This window comes from Aplysia californica, unplaced genomic scaffold, assembly GCF_000002075.1.
Source record: "Aplysia californica isolate F4 #8 unplaced genomic scaffold, AplCal3.0 scaffold00034, whole genome shotgun sequence".
Classification (NCBI taxonomy): Eukaryota; Metazoa; Mollusca; class Gastropoda; order Aplysiida; family Aplysiidae; genus Aplysia; species Aplysia californica.
This window is the reverse complement of record NW_004797304.1, coordinates 803,831-810,544: the sequence shown is the minus strand read 5'-3', so window position 1 is coordinate 810,544 and position 6,714 is coordinate 803,831. Positions and strand designations below refer to the sequence as shown.

General features: G+C 40.3%; 1 long non-coding RNA gene across 1 annotated transcript in view; it reads right to left on the bottom strand.

The window, feature by feature from the left end:
• Positions 1 to 5,301: 5,301 nt before the first annotated feature.
• Positions 5,302 to 6,714, bottom strand: part of LOC118479181 — a 91,081-nt gene continuing 89,668 nt past the window's right edge. Inside the window, exon 3 of the long non-coding RNA XR_004859519.1 lies at positions 5,302 to 5,511. This is a non-coding gene — a long non-coding RNA (uncharacterized LOC118479181). The remainder of the gene's footprint in view (positions 5,512 to 6,714) is intronic.

Below are 6,714 nucleotides of genomic sequence, written 5' to 3'. Positions count from 1 at the left end.
AAAAATGGGGGTGAGAGGGGGGGGGCTGGCTGAGTGTAATTAATTAACTGTATAGGTTTTTACGCCCGTATCAACACTATTAGGTTATTTGGGGGGCGCAGAACCTTGGAAGTTAACCTCTGTCTCCGATAGGACAAAGCCAAATGGGTTGAGAGTCTTGAAAACGCGAGAAAGCGACCCGAGTTCCAGAACTCCCAGTCTGGGATTTGAACAATGGCTATCCACTCCGTAGTCGAGCATGATACCAAATCAGCTTACAGAGAGCCTTATGGAGTTTGAAGGGGGGTGGGGGAGTAGGGTAGAAAAATTGTAATATTTGTTTGTTTTGTTTTTGTAAAGTGTTTTACGGCGCTCGCAACTGCATAGGTCATATGAGCGCGCGGGACATTCCTAATATTTTCAGTTGGTAGGAAATTTTGAATTTTACCCGGGTGGCGGCCGAAGCCTACTCTTATCGATTTTAGACCACCGAGGGATCTTTAACGTGCGCAACTTGCACACGGGCCCTCCGAGATTTTTCGCCCTTGTCCGAGAAGGCTAGGTGTAGATCTTTCCTACCAGAAGATCAGGGGTGTGGCAGAAAGACAGCAGTAAGGAGGAGCCAAGGAGTAGCAGTAGAAAGGCTGCAGAAAGAGTCAGGAGCCCAGAGGAGGGGGCAAAGGAGGTGAGGGGGTGGGGGCAGAAAGTGGAAATGAAATCAGACAACAGAATATTGCTAGAGAGTAGGAAAGGAGGTGAAAGGAGACAATTTTAGAGAAGAAAATTTTTCGGTCGCTACCCGGATTCGAACCCGGGACCTTTGAATGAGAGGCCAACATCTTAACCTCTAGGCCACGAGAGCCCCCCATTGTAATATTTACAGTAAGAGTCTGTTACAACTGCTGCCGTTTTTTTTGTCTGTTTTGCTTTTGGTTTTGTTATTTGTTGTTGTTTTGTTGTTGTTGTTGTTGTTGGGAAAGGGGGCAGAGGGTTACAGAGCTCAGGCTCTACATCATGTCAGCATAATAGTAATAATAATAATATTAATAATAATAACAATAATAATTATAATAATAATAATAATAATAATATGTCTAAGACACTTCGTTCGTGTAGATGGCCATTTTTGTGTCTCCTTGATTAAGACATAATAACAGTTGCTAAAAAAATATCGCTCTCCTCAGCGGTGCCCAGTAATGGCAAGTTAATTCGCTGTATTGTCAGGAAGGTCTGTACAATGCAATGTTTACACATATATGTGTATGTATGTACGTATATGAGTTTGTACGCATTTGTAAACACAACTTCGCTAAAGGGATCGATTAAACTGGAATTCAATGTTACTTATTTTATTTCTTTTGTTAGGTGGTAAGGGTAAAGACAAAAAGATACCGACATGAGCGACACTGGAGTAGATTCTGCAAAGACAGTTTGAGAATTTGATTCTCTTTACAAAATTAAATATCTGACCAGTTTGTTCTCGTAGATTTTAAAATTAAAATACAGAACGATGTAGATGAAAGTGATAAAGAATATTGATCTAGCCTATTTACACCATGCTAGGATAGCGAAAGAAACTTCTGGACACTAACTTCTTATTGGAGATACTCGGTGATCGACTTCTAAGCTCAATGCGACATCAAGAAATATCCATGTAGGCTACATCTTTACACAGAAACAAGTCCTGAATCATTTGCCTAAACTTGTGAAACCACACGCGGAGGATTTCTCAGCTGCAACATAAATGGATTATTCAATAGTTTTGGTAGACTCACGCAGTAAAAAGAGATAGATAGATAAATAGATAGATTGACCGAGATAGAGAGAGAGGGAGAGACAGAGAGAGAGAGAGAGGGGTGGGGAGAAAGAGAAAGAGGGAGGGCGGAGGAAGGGAGAAAGAGAGAAAAGAGGCGGGGTAGGAGAAAAACTGAGCGAAAGAGAGAGACAGAGAGACAGAGAGAGAGAGAGAGAGAGAGAGAGAGAGAGAGACAGAGAGACACAGAGAGAGAGAGAGAGAGAGAGAGAGAGAGAGAGAGAGAGAGAGAGAGGTCGGGGGGCTTCTTCTTTCTTGGATGCAGCTATTTGCCTGATGGCAGTAGCAGTGACTGAAGGCTCTAGAAGTTCGGCAATAAAAGTACCTACCGATATCGTGACAGCCAGGACTACCTTCGCGTGTGACCGGCATCTTTAAAGATGTCCCAATAAGTATTGTACATTATTCAAAGCATTCTTTGTCGCTTTCACTGTTTTCTCTTGTTCATATGGAGACAACTTTCTTTTCCTTAAAAAAAAAAAATGGCTTCTACGATTTTAGTTTGGCTTTGTTCTTTGGGAATACATCAGACATGGAATGAGCAGATCAATTGAAGGTAGGTAAATACAATTTGAAAAAATTTAGTACATTTGCCTAACAGAGGTCTCTAGTTTTGTTCTCACAGGTTGGTACAGGTTGATACGTTATGGTGGGAAGTGAGGAGGGCAGAAGTTAAAAAGGAATAGGAATAAGAGAGATAAACAGCGTGTCAGAGTGTCTGGGACACATAAACATACACACACACACACACACACACACACACACACACACACACACAAACAAACACTCGCACACACAAACACACGCATGCACACACACACACACACACACACACACACACACACACACACAGAACCACACGCACAAACATATATGGGCGGATAGAGACAGAGAGAGAGAGAGAGAGAGAGAGAGAGAGAGAGAGAGAAAGCAGAGAGACAGAGAGAGGGAGAGTGAGAGAGAGACTGACAGACATACAGACAGACAGGGACAGAGAGAGACAGAGACACAGATAAAGAAAATGAGGGAGATGAGAATGGTAGGGATAGTCTGGACAGGTCTCTGCAAAAGAAGTTTACGACGTACGGACGTCCAAAGCAGCTGTTGTGAACAGACGGGGTTATTTTTGGTGTGTGTAACACGAGACGTTAGAGGCTGTGGCAATTTCATCAACATCTCCGTGATAATGAGCTCTACACCATGCTCGAGTTGTTTGTACGTAAACAACCGAGTCGCTTAATTTCTTTTTGCTTTATTAACTTATTTCCCCTAGATTTTATAAAACGACTAAGTCTGCAAAGAGTAGGAAAACAGCATAATTTGAACTTTATATTAGGCTGCTATGTCCAGTAATGAAAACATTGTCGAATAGTATTTGGATTTTACAATCTTATTTTATAAATTTTTATATTTAGGAAGGGGGTGTCATCTAAACTTCATTTCCTACTCTGTAAGGAAAAAAAAATCCTGGACAGTACATACACATGTAGGTTCCTTTTCGACTTCTGTTGTGTTTGGCGCATGAACTATCAAGGATACTATGGTAGCGTCACATTTATTCAAATGTTAAAATTTCATATTATTTTGATCTGCTGTTATTTCTATTGTAGTTCTGAATGTTTAGTCCCTGCTTCGACTCAATTTAACATTATACACGAGTCAGCCTGTTTTGACCCTGTTTGGCAGGGCCAGCTTATGTTGAATGGGATACCGCATCCAAACAAACAGACGGGGGTAGTAGACTAATTAAACAATACAAACCAACAAAACAAACTGACAAACATGACAATAATAATAATAATAATAATACATTGCATTTATATAGCAAACCAAATCATAACAACACAATAAAATTGCCAATCACTTACAAAATCAAACACATGTCTACTGCGTCCTTCAGCAAAAAGCCTAACTACTACATCACCTTATAAACCGGTTAGATCTGCAGTGGGGCTTTATATTTGGTAAGCAGGCAAACAGATGGAGAAAAACTATGTACGAGGAAGTAGATATTTACAGTTCAATATGATGACCTCCTCCCTTAATAAAGACATCAATCTCAATAGTTCTATCATTTTTTTGTTTTTGTAAAGTGTTTTACGGCGCTCGCAACTGCATAGGTCATATGAGCGCGCGGGACACACCTAATATTTTCAGTTGGTAGGAAATTTCGAATTTTGCCCGGGTGGCGCCGAAGCCTACTCTTATTGAATTTAGACCACCAAGCGATCTTTAACGTGCGCAACGTGCACACGGGCCCTCCCAGAATTTTCGCCCTTGTCCGAGAAGGCTAGGTGTAGATCTTTCCTACCAGAAGATCAGGGGTGTGGCAGAAAGACAGCAGTAAGGAGGAGCCAAGGAGTAGTAGTAGAAAGGCTGCAGAAAGAGTCAGGAGCAGAGAGGAGGGGGCAAAGGAGGTGAGAGGGTGGGAGCAGAAAATGGAAATGAAAGTGGACAACAGAACATTGCTAGAGAGCAGGAAAGGAGGTGAACGGAGACAATTTTAGAGAAGAAAATAATCACGAGTATCTGACATTATGTATTTGATATTGTAAGCTATTATACTAAGTTGAACTGTTGCAAAAAATATAATAATACTGGTCGCTGTATCCTCGGTTACAATGACGTCAGCAGTCACTGGAGAAGCCGAAGGAAGTAATATTTCGGTAATCTACATAGTCTAATATACACTACGTCAATGTCAATCGCCTTCGTAAATCTGTATCAAGACCCAAGGGCCATACCATACTGTCTGTCCGTTTGTTTGTCTGTCTGTCTGTCTTTGTATCATTATATTGTTAGTTTGTAACTGGCAGACAGACGGGAGCTCTCGTGGTCCAGAGGATAAGATGTTCGCCTCTCTTTCAATATGTCAATAGGTCGAACCAGGAGAGCGAAGGAATGTTTTTTCTTTCTAAAATGTTTTCCTTTCACAACCTTTCCTGCTCTTTAACAATGTTCTGTCGTCTGCTATCGTCTCCACTTTCAGCCCCCACCCCTCCTTTGCCCCCTCCTCCAACTTCCTTTGCCCGCTACTCTGGGCTCCTGACTACTTCTTCAGCCTTTCTAGTGCTATCCGAGGCTCCTTTTTACTGCAATCTCTCAGCCACACACATGATCTTATGTTAGGTAAGATACACCTAGCCTTCTCGGATAAGGGCAAAAAATCTCGGAAGACCCGTGTGCAAGTTGCGCACATTAAAGATCCATTGATGGTCCAAAATAGGCAAGAGTAGGCTTCATCCGTGACCAGGGCAAAATTCAAAATATCCTACCAACTGAAAATGTTTCAGTTGTCCTTTGCGCTCAAAAGCCCTAATGCAGTTGCGAGCGCCGCAAAACACTTACAACAAAAACAAAAAAGACAGACAGACAGGACATAAGGATGAGAAAGAGGTTAAAGAGGAAGAGAAGGAGAATGAGGAGAAGGAAATTATGTGGAATGTATCGAAAGGGGGGTGGGGTGAGGAGAGCAGGAATACAGTAAGTAGCCAAGGTGTTCTTTTCTTTGTCTTAAATGGTGCTCACCTGACAGCAAAACTTGGGTCGTTTCGAAGTAACACTGACGGCCGAGATGATGCACTTGACACAGTTAACCTTTTTATCGCTGAAAGCGATGTGAATCAAATACGTATATCCAGTACTGTTCCCGCTAGGCAATTATCTGTTGTTGGTTACAGGCCCACAGATTATTTATATTGTCTGCTTGGATTGTCTTTCTGCAAAACAATTCAGCATAGAAATGGTTAAGACCGACAAAAAGGACATGATGTTATATAATAATCATATTCGTTATAACAGAAAGAGAATAGTGTAAGCCGTCAATTTAAAAGCCTAGCTTAAAACGAAAAACAAAACAAAACAAAACAAACAACAAAAAAACAAAGGAAAAAAAAAACAACAACGTTTGAATCCGTATGAGATGAACACTGTTATCAAATTACGAAAATATAGTGTTAGTAATTTCATTATTTTCATTTGTTTAAAAATGAAGCTTAATAGAATTGTGCTTATTTGTAGGACTAACGGCATTTATTTAATCTTACCAATGACCACAAAATCTGACGTACTTGCAGCACGACCCCATTTTCTCACTTATTTGAATTATCAGCATTTTAAGCCCAACTCGACAAAAATTAGATCCGATTTGATACGGGTAGCTTCTACCATGACAGTTAATGCCCATTTAAATTTTAGGGCTGAGAGGGATTCAACCTTCCAGTTGACAGACGCAAAATATATTCAATAACAAATATTCATATCTAGCGATCGAACTCACGTCGTCATCTGAAAGAGACAGTCAAGATCCTATTGTCACTACACCATACACCTTGGTACATACACGATAACAACGTGGCTAGGATTTTAATAAATAGAATAGGATCACACAAAGTCCTTACGTTATGTTACAGTAGAGTGTGGTTGTCAATTTTAAAAACAGCCAATACCCACGTTAGCCACCTTTAAGAGGCTGAAATATTTATACCACTCGCTGTATTTCCAGGCGGGGTATTAAATAATTCATAGCACTATGCGAGTAAACCACACCATCCACTAAAATAGCCAAATCACATTCTAGTATATGATATTGCCTAGATTAGCAAGCAACTGTTTATTGTAAATAAGGACAACTAGATCTACAAATTCATGAGAAAATGTTTGTATAAACATCTAAATTGCTATCGTTCGCAAAAGGATGCAAAATTATATACGGTTTTATTCTTCTTTCAACACTTAGATTATATTAGCGGGAAGACCTTCGAATTTAACTCTGCAAACATATTCCTAGAGCACTGTTTTTATTAAAACAGATACAAACGTGTTTTATTTGATTGTTTGTTTTTATTTTTCTGGTGGATAGCGGAAGAGGGAGAGAAAGACAGATCGAGAGAGAGAGAGAGAGAGAGAGAGAGAGAGAGAGA